The sequence below is a fragment of the Balaenoptera physalus genome, assembly GCF_965194825.1.
Source record: "Balaenoptera physalus genome assembly, chromosome: 3".
In the NCBI taxonomy this organism is placed as follows: Eukaryota; Metazoa; Chordata; class Mammalia; order Artiodactyla; family Balaenopteridae; genus Balaenoptera; species Balaenoptera physalus.
Window position 1 is genome coordinate 167,899,584 of NC_138890.1, and position 14,524 is coordinate 167,914,107.

Genomic DNA, 14,524 nt, shown 5'->3' on the forward strand with positions numbered 1-14,524 from the left:
ATGAGTTTCCTGTTTGCCATGTAGAAACTCTGCTACGTGTTCCCCTTTCATGAAATGATGACGAAAGCTAGAGGCAGAATTTCTATGCAAATGCATTGTAATGTGAGTCTATTTACTTTTTCATTACTTTGAATTCGGTTTCTTACATAATTTTTAATGCCACTCACAAATATGTACAATTAGAGAGAGTCTTAGTAATAACTAATAAAAGAAAAGTTGGAATTAGGGCCGTTCAAATTATATAAACATAACCACGAGGTAAAGTTGTCATAAATGATAACCACCTAAACAAACTCAGTTTATCTCTCATAACAGTTATTTAGACTAGTGCATCTGAAACTACTGATCGTAGGAATCGAGCGTCTTGCTAAATGCAGATTCAGACAGGGTAGCTATGGAGCCTGAGAATCAGCATTTTTAACAAGCTCTTAGATGACTCCCATCTTGCCAGGATCAAAGACCACACTTTAAGTAGCAGGGGCTTTGGTCTGACTGCAAAATGCAGGACTTTTTTTTAAAAAATTGTCATTTTTGTACCTTGTAAAGATTTGATTCTGTTCCTGAAAGTTACGACAAGCATTTCTATCTTCCTAAGGAGGGGAACCCTCTCTAGAGAAGGTGAGAAATTTAAACACACTCCCCAGTAAACCCTGTTTGGAACAGCCATGTCTGTGCTATAATGTAAATGCATTTCTGCCTTAAGAAAGGGAAAGGGCTACTACATGGACTCTCAAGATTTTTCCTACTTCAGAGATTTTATATGAGTTGTACCTTTTTAAAAAAATAAACAAACCAAACACTCATTTCTTATTTATTTTCCTTTGGAACTCTTTGTGGCCCTTTTTTCTACTGGTCAATTTATATTTATAATTATAAATATTCTCCTACTTTCAAGCTCTCTTACATGATTCACTCTCTACCACCCCCCCCATACTTTTGGGTTTTTTTTCTTTTTCTAAAAAATTTATTTATTCATTCATTTATTTATTTTTGGCTGCGTTGGGTCTTTGTTGCTGCACGCGGGCTTTCTCTAGTTGCGGCGAGCAGGGGCTACTCTTCATTGCGGTGCGTGGACTTCTCACTGCTGTGGCTTCTCTTTGTTGCAGAGCACGGGCTCTAGGCCCGCGGGCTTCAGTAGTTGTGGCACATGGGCTTCAGTAGTTGTGGCTCGTGGGCTCTAGAGCGCAGGCTCAGTAGTTGTGGTGCACGGGCTCAGTTGCTCCATGGCATGTGGGATCTTCCCAGACCAGGGCTCGAACCTGTGTCCCCTGAACTGGCAGGGAGATTCTAAACCACTGCACCACCAGGGAAGTCCCCCCCCCATACTTTTCTTACTTTTTTCCATTATTTACTTTCTTTTCCTCCCTGCACCCCCCAAGTCTACTATTGGATGGGAGAATCAGAGGAAATATAAAGCTGTTTCCAAGTAGATCAATGTCATAGGACATCCTATGGGATGCCTTTTTAAATAGTTTTTTTTTTTTTTTTATAGTTCCACAATGTCTGTAATTTCTGGCATCCTCCCTCTGTATTACAAGTACCTTTTATAAGTCAAAATGCCTGTATTTACAGACAATTGTTCCCTTTAGCCAATAAAACTCAAACCTGTTCACTGATGCAATCCCTTAGGGAAACCAACAGAACGCCAGACTTTAGAGTTACTGGAAATGTAGTCTTTTTTATTAAGACTTAGTTATTTGATCTTCATGGTACTCTTGCATTTTAAAGCAGTTGATTGGTTTTTGGCTCTAAAAAAATCAAAAGATATCGATAAGTTACCTATGTTAAAGTCAAATCACGTTAATATCATATTAAAGTCACCCTGACTTAATGATATTTCTAGTGATTCCCTTCAGTTCTAACATCAATATTACCTGTTTTGTCATTTAAATGATGACTTGGCAATTGAGCTACATCCTGGAGGAATTTTTTATGTTACATTTCTTTTTTTCTAACTCTAAGCATTTCTTATTTCCACATGAATATTAAAAATTTTTCAGAGTGCAACATAAAAGAGATGACTTCACTTGATAATGTGTCGTTAAATGGTGTTTGGGGCTACATTAAAGAAAACTAATTTTCTCCATTGCATTATCATATCAGAAGCAGAAGGGAAACCCCTTCCTCTCCAGCTCTGCATCTGTTGTTTCAACCTGAAGTCTGATGAACACAGTAATTGTTTGCTTAGCCGACTATCAACATGAACACAAGGAAAACAGGATCCCCTTCAGCCTAAAGCTTTGTATTAAAACGCTATGTGGAAGAGAGAACCTTGGCTACAAAATAGTTTTGTCCCTAAGAAAAGGAAGTGTTTTGTAAGCGAAATTTTTCTGGGCCAAGGAGAGACCAGCAATTTCTAGTAGCTGAATTATTTTCTTAGAATTACTCCTCAGAGATAGTAGAATATTATTTCATATACTTAAAGTAATTCTAAATCCTAGCAGCCATAACATAAAGTTGAGTGCCTGAAGACAAAGAGGTAGAGTAAATAACATGCCTTCATCTGCAGCTCATGCTGACCAAGTAAAATCCTACGGCTTTGTATGTCCAGTGCATCCTTTCCTGATTTGCTGGAGCTCAGCCCACTCAGGGTTATTCTAAGTATTCCGGAGCGTTGCATGTGGGACCTCAGTGCCACGGCTGTGGAATACGTCCTGCATCGCTTGCCCTTCGATTCCTCTGGTGCCCAGGGCTCTGTCGATGCCGATACGCCCGGGAGTGTGTGATCTGGGCAACTCCAGGTGGTGGGCTGGACCCTCATCATCTGGTTCTCATAGGACCGATCACTGTAAAGACTTGGGAAACCCCACGAGGAAAAGGTGTACACGTGCTCTCAGACCCGGCTGCTGGCCATCCACGGGCCTGTGACAGGCTTTCAGCAGCCTCGTGGCGGGGGTGGGGACACCGCGTAGCTCATTGCCACACCCGCGAGCCCACGGGGACCACCCTGTGCCACTGAAGAAGAGGATCCCTTCCCCGCTCAGAAGCCCCGCTCCTGGAAGATGGAGATGCTCGGAGCAGAATCCCCTGCCCACCTCTGCAAGGTGGACCCTGTAGCCTGCATAAGACTGTCTTATTAGTCCATTCGAGCTGCTCTAACCAAGTTCCACAGACTAGGAGGCTACTAAAAAAACCAGCAATTTCTTTCTCACAGTTCCGGAGGCTGAAGTCTGAGATCTGGGTGCCGGCGTGGAGGGGCTTCTGGTGAGCTCCCTCCTTCTTGGTGGCAGAGCTGTTTTCTCACTGTGTCCTCATATGGCAGAGAGTGGGTGACAGAGCTCCCTGGGGTCCCTAAAAGCGACTGATCCCATCTTGGGGCTTCACCCTCATGACCTGGCCACCTCCCAAGGCCCCATCTCCTGAGAGCATCGTGCTGGAAGGTTAGAATGTCAACATACGAATATGGGGTTGGGTGGGGCAGGGCGGGGGGCTTGGGGACACACAGTTCAGTCCGTTGCAGAGACCGTCACAATACACAGCAGTGAGACTGGGCTGTCCTCATCTTAACCGCATGAGGCTCCAACAACAGAATCCAAGTTATATGGGGCCAAACTCCGTCTGATTTCTAGTCACTGGTTTTTTCTGTAACGAGAGTTTAAGAGAGGATCAGACCAGCCCTGATACCCACTCCCCACCCCCTACCCCAGATTTTCTGAGAACTCTATGGAGTAAGTATGAACGTGTCTCAAACACAGGCATTGAGCACTTTCTTCCTCTTCATAGGCATAATCCAGCTGAAAATACACCCAACTCATATTACTAAGCAGCACTTCAAGTCTCGGGCTGAAGCATGTGCTGGGTTCACAATTGTCTGCCATCTGGGTGCCTGAAAGGGCTCCCTAAAGCAGTATCCCACCCAAAGAGAGAAGGGTACCGCGAAGTTGAATTCCATTTGGCATTATCAAAGGCAGGATCTACAATGCTTGAGGGAGCACCATTTCAGCTTCAAAAATTCCGAGATCCTTTTCCCCAACAGCACCCCCATCATCGTGGAACCAGAACATCATAATTAGCTGAGGATGTCACACCGCCGTGGCAGGAAAATGACTGCATCTCCCAAAGGCATCTAACTTGTTCCCCAAATATGCATCAGCCACCTGGGGGTTCTGGAACAATTGTCAGGATAAAGAATAAGAACTTATTTTCCAACTTGGAGTGTTGTCATTTAGATGGAATCAAAGCCTTGATTCTTTCAGGTTTGTTCCTTCCACCAACATTTAAGGACAGATGACTCCGGTTGGGGATCTGAATAGCAGTAGAAGATATTTAATTAAAATAAAAATAGTTTCTATCCTCTAAGCACTCAGATTTCCTAGTGGTGGAGGGAGTCAGATGTTTAATGCATAATGAGGTGATAGATATTAAAATACAGGTGTGAAGTAAAGCACACTGAGAGGAACATCAAGGTAGGAGATGGCCCGTGGAAGACTGTTGTCTAAAGTGTGTGTTGAAAGGTAGAAGTTATCCAGGCTGACCTCATGGTACGATGGCATGCATAAAGAGAATGGGTAGAAGTGGAGAATCTAAACATTGTACATATCCCTGTTATCTAATAAGGTATTGAATGTTTCCTGAACTATGGACACAAATTATAGTTACAGTCTTCTGCAGGGATCTCTTTTCAGTGAGACTTCTGATAATTCTTTTCTTCACGGCTTTTGCCTTTTTTTCTTCTCAAAGGGGCTTTCTGTTGAATTGTCCCTTATTATATACAAATGGGAGATCATTCCCTAACACCCAGGAATTGGGTCTCTCACCAGAGACTGCTATCAGGTTAATAGACTCCAGGCATCTGTTAAGGAAAGGGTACCAAGTTCCAGGAGAGAATTTGGTCTCTGGAAGTTTGGGTTGGCACAGTTTGCTTGTCCTAGGAGTGCAGCATGTGGAGGCAAGGGGCCAGATACATCTAGAGGAATATCTTTAAAGGAATTTAAAGGAATAGTCAAATAAAAGTGCCAGGTGGGTCATCCCCAGACTGTGTACCTGGAGGTCTTACACAGAGAGGAAGAAACTATCAGAAACCCAACAGGACTGGAGGTCGTAAGACAATGGATGCTCAAAGTAGAGAGATGGAAGGATCTAGAAGGCACCAGAGTATTTTATAGGATTTCTGCCCCCTGTAATTGGAATATGTGAAAAATGTAGCACAAAGTGAGTCTAAGTCCATCTGATTTGAAGTCTGATCTTCATTGTTCAGCCAAAAAGTTTTTTTAGATTGTAATAAATTTATAATAGATAACATATAAGCCAGTGTTGACTAACAACTTTGGGGATTTATTTTATATAATCTGGAAAAAAATGTGTTTCCTGCCATATATTTTATAACACATTTCAAAATGCCATAACTCACAGGTAGATATGTATATAGCATAGAATATATTCATACATTCATTCATTCATTTTTGAACCCATCCACTGCTCTGTTAGTAAAATTAAGATAAGTAAAATCCTCAGTGAGCATGTAGTCTATTAGTCTATAACATATATGTATGTGTCGAAATATATTTGTATATAATGTATGCGTGTGTATAGATTATTATTAAACATGGAAAAATACATGGTTTATGACAGTTTTGAGGAAGTAGCACAGAAGGATAGAGAAGGAATTAATTCTTTAATTCCAAAGAAAGTTTATTTAGGAGAACATCAGGAAAGTGATGGGCTTTGAAATACAGGTAGGACTTTTATGGTCTGAAATGGAAGCAAAGTTTCTTCTGCACAAGGGGGTACAATGATTGGAAGACTGGAAATCTGAGAAAGTGCCACGTGCAGGGAATCACAGGTGCCTGCCTGCCTGCACCTGGGAGAGGAGGTTGGAAAGGTGGGTTGAGGTCAGGCCATTCGTTGCTTAGAATCACCTGGATTGATTCCTCAGGTGGTAAAGAGCCATTGAAAGTTTCTGAGCCGTTTAAAGACAGTATTACGTAGGGACATTACTGGCAACCATACAAGGGTGTTTTCGAAGCCAAGGGGAGCTATTATGGACTAGTACTCTACAAGGGAGTCCATTGTACAATGACGCAGTGAGGGGCCTCCTGCAGGGTCTAGATGAAAGGTGACGAGGGCCCAAAGTAGGTCAGTGACGGTGGGAACATAAAGAGGAACACAGCTCAGCTTTAAGATTTAATTTTTAGATTTTGGGGGAGGTTGGGGGAATGGGCGGGATTTGGCAATTTATTGGATGTGAGGCTTGAGAAAGAAGTAGAAAATGACTCAGAAATTGATTACTAGTCTCAATGATTAAAGCTGTGCTAATTCAGTTACTGAAGCAGGGCACAGAGGAAGAGAACCACTTTTTGAGTTTGAGGAAATAGGTTAAGGTTTGGACAGATTTGAGGTGACATCCGTGAGGTGCTATCTAACAAGCAGTTAACAAAGCTGCTATTTGTGGAGGGCTAGCTATGTTCCCAGCACTTTGTAAGTCCTTGACATGCCTCGTACTGTTTATAATATAATGTTTGTCATTTTATTATCATCAATGATATTTTATTATCACTTCTGTAGCCCAGGTAAAGGAAAAGAGTCTTTTTTTTAATAGTTTTTTTTTTAAATTAATTAATTAATTTATTTTTGGCTGCATTGGATCTTCGTTGCTGCACGCGGGCTTTCTCTAGTTGCGGTGAGCGGGGGCTACTCTTTGTTTCAATGCACGGGCTTCTCATTGCGGTGGCTTCTCTTATTGCGGAGCACAGGCTCTAGGCACACGGGCTTCAGTAGTTGTGGCATGTGGGCTCAGTAGTTGTGGCTTGCGGGCTTTAGAGCGCAGGCTCAGTAGTTGTGGCACACGGGCTTAGTTGCTCCGCAGCATGTGGGATCTTCCCGGACCAGGGCTCGAACCCGTGTCCCCTGCATTGACAGGCGGATTCTTAACCACTGCACCACCAGGGAAGCCCGGAAAAGAGTCTTAATTAAGCAGCTGTCCCTGTTGGCCACTGCCCAGTGATAGCCCCCGAGTATGTGGATTTGGAGTCTGGGGAGAAGTCAAGGCTGACAGTGGAAGTTAGCCATTTATTCATGGGCTTTACGGAGTCCCTGCCAGTGGCAAAGTGCAGTGCTCTCAGCTGTGGGCACCCGGACACCCTTGGCAACACCCTAGAAGCGTGAGTTGAAATAACAAGGAGTTGTGAGCAAGGGGAAGAGAATAAGCTGAAACAGAGGACCTTGGTTGTGCCCATGCAGGCGCCATGGAAGAAGAGGAAAAATAAGTAGTCAGAGAAAGAGGAAGAAAACCGAGCCCAATAGCACAGGAACCAGGGTGGGCACCCGTGTCATTGCTCCAGGAAGTAACTCGATGGAAAAAGACTGAGGAGCTTACTTTGGGGGGCAATGAATTCCCTTCATGGAAACCAGCCTGTCTGACTTTCTGAGGGATTATGAAGTGCAAAAGTGGAGATATAAGTAGACTAATAGAATTGGGACTTGAAAGAAAAAACAGATAGGGGAGGATGGCTTAAGGGAGAACCAACATGAGAAGAGGTTTTGTTTTTGTTTTCTGCCTCAGATTTTTTTGGGTTTTCCTTTTGTCTCCTGATTCCACCACCTGAGGCAAGGAGACGACAGGGCAGAATGGAAACTCTGCGTGCCCACAAAGTCAGCAATGGTGGGGAGAGGGTCAGGCAGTTGAAAAACCTGGTTCAAACAGAGAATCGTAAATATGATACATGTGTACATCGGGTATTTTATTTTGACATACACCTTGTAAATGTGGATTTCTTCACTAACTTTTTGCTTGGGAGCTGGGCCTTTTCTCTGCATGGGGGCCTGCTGCTTGCGTTGCCTCCCCACCCATTCTGTACAAACTGCACCCCTAATGCTACAGTCCTGCCCCTTCCAGGTCTGGTGTCTTTAAAGAGAAGCAGACTTAGAGTTACTTGTGAAACAATTTGAATACAGAGACCTTCTTGACGGATTTTTTAATTTTATGGTTCTTTCCCTCTTTGTCCATTTTTTTTCTCCTAAGTTATTCAATAACTTTTCATAATGCCTTTCCAGAGCATTCAACCTAGTTTCCTTAGAAGCATCAACTCTCTTTTATAGAAATTTTCTTAGAAATGCATCAACGCTCTTTTATAGAAATGGTTTATACTCTGATTCAAGCCTACCCAGCCTCCAGGCAGGAAACTGGCTGGAGTGGCCCTCGGCAGCAGAGCACAGGGCCATGGGAGAGAAGATGGCCCTTTGGACTGTAGGGCGAAAGCCAGATACGGACTCTGGGGTGGGTGCCTTGCTGGATCATTGGGAAAGAAGCCCACTCAAGAGACCTACCAGGAGCAGGAAACTTCAGCAAAGAAGGCTGCAGGGGCACCCTCAGGTGCTCACGCAGGGCTTGGGGTGGGTCTTAGCAAAGGAACAGTGGAGAGCTACTGCCCACGTCCAGTACCCAGGCAGTGGCCTTCAGATGTTCACTGTTGAACATCTCTCCCACAAGAGTCAGCTCCAGAGCATGCAGGCTGGGCCACGACCTGCTCCTGCAATCAGACTCTCCCGTCCTCAGCACTCACTCCCACCCACGGTGACCCCTGCAGAAGTGGGAAACCCCGGCCAGCAAGCTTGGGTGTGAAGAAAAAGAAATGCAAGGCAAGGGGGTCAGTGAAAAGTCCCACATTCTCGACTGTACGACCAGAGACTTCCCAACTGAAGCACGTCCTACCTGGGAAGACTCATGATGAAACCGTATATATATTTTGGAATTTTGACTCTTACAAGAGATTGGGCATTTTAATTACTGAAATTATCTCACTTTTATGATTAGTCGTGACCAAAAGACTTCTAAAATTATGATCTGAGGAATCAATGTAAGGATAATAAGAATGGGGATAGGCATAGGAATGAGAAGGCAGAGAAAAAGGAAGAGAAGGAGGAGGGGGAGGGGGAGGACGGGAAGGAGGGGGGGATGGGAAGGAGGGGGGAGGGGGAGAAGGGGGAGGGGGAGGGGGAGGACGGGAAGGAGGGGGGATGGGAAGGAGGGGGGAGGGGGAGAAGGGGGAGGGGGAGGAGGAGGAGGAGGAGGAGGAGGAAACAAAGACCATCCGCCTAGGATTTTATCCAAGGAGTGGAAGTGGCCCCATAGAGACGGTGGGTGTTGCTATGGGACAAGCAAATGCTGTGTTTATATTCTCTATAGTTATCCTATTCACATGTAAAAGCTGTAAATAGTGACCAAACATTTACCTTCCAGAGAATGTCGATTATAAATGCAATGATTCTCTTGTACTCTCATTCATATCTTTTGTGCTTCGATAGTGATCTTTCAGGATGAGGTAATAGTAAAGCCATTTAAATGCAAATACTGATTTGATGTCGTTCAGGCAGAGTTTTTTCTCTGTGAGTAATTTCCATGGTGTGCTGCTCTCTGAATGTCCCCCACTCCCAAGATTGGAGATTGGAAAAGGAGGTATAAAGAGAACATATGTAGGTTTAGATTTTTTTCCACCTCCTATTCATTAGAGCATCCTTATTTGTTACGTAATTAATTGTCACAAGGTATAGACAAGGCATTTTGGAGGTACAAGCATATTTAAGTCAGTTTACAGAAAGAAAAATAATGCCAAATCTAATTGCAAAATACGTTGAGATGTTCAGCTCTCTCTGGCTTCCCTAGAGTTTGGGTGAAAATTTTTCATGTTTTCGCCCACATGACTAAAGCTGTCTTTATGTGAGGTTAATAAACCTGCATGGATCTGTTGCTTTTGAATACAAACAATATCAGAAGGTACGTCCTTATGCCATTTGAATTTCTAACAAAGATGCATTTATTATTGCTTATTTTTGAAATCATGTTACCACATGGTTGGTAGCTTACAGAATTCATCCAACAGAAATGTTGGAAAGCAAAAACTTAAAGTAATAATATGAAAATCTTAAATAACTCACCTGTGATATCTGGGGGTCACCAAGGCCACTGATCTTTCAGTTGAAGGGAAATATTCCCAAATTAAATGTAATAGCCCAGAAGAAGTAAAGAGCTGATAGTCATGGTTTGTTTTTGTCACAGTAGGGTATGCAAAGAAATTAAGACTTGCAACTCTCATGAAGCATGAAAATATACCCTTACCTCGTTCAGACACTTGATAGCACAGGAGCAATGGTAAGCTGTGTTCTCCCTGTGTGCCATGTGCATTTGCAGGCTGCTGAGGCGACATTGATTGCTGAGGCGACAGATGGCAGTCTGAAGATGCTGAGGGGGGAGATGCAAGCTGACCCCTGTGAAGTCATAAATACTCCCTTGCTGCAATTTTTAGGCTTGTTTCTGTTGCTATGTACAGTTTCATCATCGATACTGTTTCTAATATGAATATAATAATCCAGATGACAATTAAATTTTCATATGCTAACTATGGACATTATTAAAACTTTTATTAGTGCTCATATTTGATGTTAAAATACAAATCATACACTTACACATGCCTTTGCATTTCCAGTACATGATTCATTGTATTTCCTTTGTGTGAAATACATGCTGCCTCAATTTCTGACTATAAAATTTCTATCGGTATTTTCAAGGTCCTCTTTGTCATGATTTTTAAAAATACACTTTTTTGGGATTGAGAGCTTCCTTCTCCATCTTTCCATGAAGACAAAGTGGAAGAGAACACAGTGGAAGGGTTCCAGGGGTTAGTGAGGATGCAAGATGGACTTAGACAAGAGATGCACAAAGCCTCATGAAGATGATGGTCTAGGGGCTGATGGGCATCCAGGGTTCCTGGGCTTTTTTGGTGGCTGGTGTGAACAGGGATGAAAGCACACAGAGGCTTCCCCTAAGAGTTGTCAAGGTAGATGGTGGAGGTGAGACAGGGAGTGCTGGCATGGACGGTGTGGAAAGCAAGGATAGAATGTCTTTTTTTTTAAGAGTGTCTTGCAGCGCTATTCACAGTAGCCAAGACATGGAAGCAACCTAAATGTCCATGGACAGATGAATGGATAAAGAAGATGTGGTCCATATATACAATGGAATATTACTCAGCCATAAAAAAAGAATGAAATAATGCCATCTGCAGCAATATGGATGGACCAAGAGATTCTCATACTGAGTGAAGTAAGCCAGAGAAAAACAAATATCATATGATATTGCTTACATGTGGAATCTAAAAAAATGATACAAATGAACTTATTTACAAAGCAGAAATAGACCCACAGACATAGAAAACAAACTTATGTTTGCCAAAGAGGAAAGGGGGTAGGGGAGGGATGAATTAGGAGTTTGGAGTTAACATATACACACTACTATATATATTTATTTTTTTATTTATTTTTGGCTGCGCTGGGTCTTCATTGCTGTGCGCGGGCTTTCTCTAGTTGCGGCGAGCGGGGGCTACTTTCTTCATTGTGGTGCGTGGACTTCTCATTGCGGTGGCTTCTCTTGTTGCAGGGCAGGGGCTCTAGGCGCGCGAGCTTCAGTAGTTGTGGCTCGCGGGCTCTAGAGCGTGGGCTCAGTAGTTGTGGCGCACGGGCTTAGTTGCTCCGCGGCATGTGGGATCTTCCTGGACCAGGGCTCAAACCCATGTCCCCTGCATTGGCAGGCGGATTCTTAACCACTGCGCCACCAGGGAAGCCCCACACTACTATATATAAAATAGATAACCAACAAGGACCTACTGTATAGCACAGGGAACTATACTCAATATTTTATAGTAACCTGTAAGGGAAAAGAATCTGAAAAAGAATATATAGATGTAGATGTAGATATAGATACAGATATGGATATATAACTGAATCACTGTGCTGTACACCTGAAAATAGCACAACATTGTAAATCAACTGTACTTCAATAAAAAAGTAAACAAAAAAATAAAATTGAGTCTCATTGTATACACATGTAATTTCTATATCATACGTTTTTGCTTTATAAGTAATTCACAGCCGTGTATGGTCTCCACCACTTCCTACAGTCGCTAAGTAACTAGCCCAGCCACTGCTTAGATCCCACAACCAGCACAGCTGATATTAAATCCCTTGACCAGTCTTCCATTTCCCAACTCAGAGCAACTGTCAGCTAGAGCTAGTTGTGTATTATGGGTTGTGTAGGATTTGGTACCCCCAGCAAGACTCCTTGAGTTTAGTTTCTTCGAAGAAAGGTATCAGTTTGTTCAGCACCATATGACCAGCACCTAAAAAAAATGCACAGCACATAGTAGTTGCATAATAAGCATTTGTTGAACCTATGAGTGTAACGGTGACTTTCAAATTGTGGTATAAGGCCCTTTCAGTGTCGAGAGGCAGGGCTTCAGTAGTTTCTGCTTGGACGGTCCTTGGTCAGGTGAGAGGTCCGACAGTCACTCTTTGTTGGCCAGGAGCACAGATTCTAGAGTGCCATTCTCCTGGGACAGTGGGGCTCTTACCTGGAAAGAGTCCATCATGGAGGTTCCTGCCTTCTTCTTGGAGCACAGAAAACTCTGCGGCTTCTCCTTAGTTCCCAGGAATGGGTTCAAGAGGGATGCAAAGAAGTAAGTCTGTTGAGGACAAGAACTGTGACCTTTTATCCTGTCCTGTCACGTTGGCTAAGCTTGTAAGCGTAGTGTTGCAACAAGTTGTCTAATGAAAGAATGGACCATCAGATAACCCGTCTTCCTTCAGTGCCTAAGCCAGAGTCATCTCTGCTTTTAAGGAGTTTTGAAATACGCTTGAGAAGCACAGAAAGTTAAACACCAAGAAAATTCAGTAAGAGAGATATTCCAAGGCAGTTGTTGAGTGATTGCACATTAAGCGGAGCTGACGGCTGACATGCTTATGTTCTACCAAATGCAGCCCTCACATCAGGGTTCATTAGGCTTTGTCTATATCACTTCTAATAATAATCCTTAGTTTTCTCCGAGTAGCAGATCTGAAGTCTACCTGAGAGAGTGCAAAAAAATCAATTCTGTTTATGTTCTTCAGATAAGATCATAACCGACTTTGAGATGCATTTAACATCGCATACTTCACAGCCTGGTGTCCAATATCTCTGTTAGAATGTGTACCAGTAGCTACTAGAGGATGAAGCTGGGTGGTTTGTGGGGTGACAGACTGGCAATGAGTGCCTGGAGGATTCATTTTTCCTGTGACTGTATGATGTGAACCAACTGCGATACTTTTTTGCCTTCCTAAGTTGTATTGAGTATTCAGCCTTTTCACTGGGTGTTTTTTTTTACTGTTTGGTTTATCAGTTTCCGGTACCAGATAAGCACACAATTCTGGAGAAGCTGACGTCATGTGTAACCAAGAATGGGAAGGGGTATTCTTATTCCGTTGTCAATACAGAGAATCTTGGTTTATGTTGTGGTGAGTTGTTTTCCTTAATCCAGAAACTGATTATTTATTTTAATAACTGAGATAGAGTTATTGGGCGTAATTGATGAGATTTCTTTCAGTTCAACTTCAGCCAACATGAAAGACCTGGCCATTTTTAGGGGGACTGTGCCAGATGCTTCCGTGCATATTGTATGTGGAATACACTTTATTACAGCCCATCTGCTCTTCAAACAGATCACATGCAGGAAAAAGATAGTTGCTTTATCAGGAAAGGCCTGTTCCTTAGAAGAGTAATGAATCAGTAAAATGATGAAAACACTTTTATAAAAGACAGGAGGGAAGTTCAGATTGAAAGGTAAAAATATGTCTTCCATTGATCCTACTCTCCACTGAGTGAAGGGATTCTCATAGACTCTTGCTCCCTTTTAGATTAAACAGAATAAAGCCGAAAAGAAACATCACCTGTCTCTAATTCCCATATTTTAGGGCCTCATAGGATGGAAGAAGAAATTCAATGAGAGTGCAAGGAAGTTATTGGCCAAACCCGGAACGTGGGAGATTCTTCGAGAAAAAAAACTAAAAATTCTTTTTAAAACAAATCAATAAAAAGAACATTCAGGAAGGGACTAATAAATAGAAAAGAGTTAAGAGATAACAAGCAAATTAAATGTGCAAATTTTGGAGAATCTTGATTTAAACAAACCAACTGTTTAAAAACTCTTCAAGATGAGAAATTTTTTTTTAATATTATATGGTCACGTTATTTATTTATTTAGCTGCACCAGGTCTTAGTTGCGGGATGCGGGATCTTCACTGTGGCACGCAGGATCTTTAGTTATGGCATGCAGACTTCTTAGTTGCAGCATGCATGTGGGATCTAGTTCCCCAACCAGGGATCGAACCCCGGGCCCCCTGCATTGGAAGTGCAGAGTCTTACCCACTGGACCACCAGGGAAGTCCCAAGATGAGAAATTTTAATATGAAGTTGGAATTAGATGATAGGAGGGATTTCTCCTAATTGGGATAATGGTATATCCTCATCATCTAGAGATGCACATTGCAGGTTTCATGGATGAAATAGTAGGATGCCATGGATTTGTCTTTAAAATACCTCAGCCAAAAAAGTGAGGGCGGGGGAATAGATGAAACCAGGTAGCCAGAGGCTGATAATTAGAGAGAGCTGGGCGACAGATACACCACAGCATAGTAAATTTATCTCTGAATACTTACGAATGTTTGAAATAAACCAGAAGCAAGTTGACAAACAGTAATCCTGTAGTGGTCTGGCCTCTCTCCA

The 14,524-nt window shown here is 42.7% G+C and overlaps 1 protein-coding gene and 1 long non-coding RNA gene across 2 annotated transcripts in view; one reads left to right on the forward strand and one right to left on the reverse strand.

The window, feature by feature from the left end:
- Positions 1–11,243, reverse strand: part of LOC309659097 — a 219,034-nt gene extending 207,791 nt beyond the window's left edge. Inside the window, exon 1 of the long non-coding RNA XR_014262586.1 lies at positions 10,477–11,243. This is a non-coding gene — a long non-coding RNA (uncharacterized lncRNA). The remainder of the gene's footprint in view (positions 1–10,476) is intronic.
- CTNND2 (catenin delta 2) overlaps positions 1–14,524 on the forward strand; it is a 943,287-nt gene that overhangs the window by 383,623 nt on the left and 545,140 nt on the right. The gene's annotated exons all lie outside the window — the stretch shown is intronic.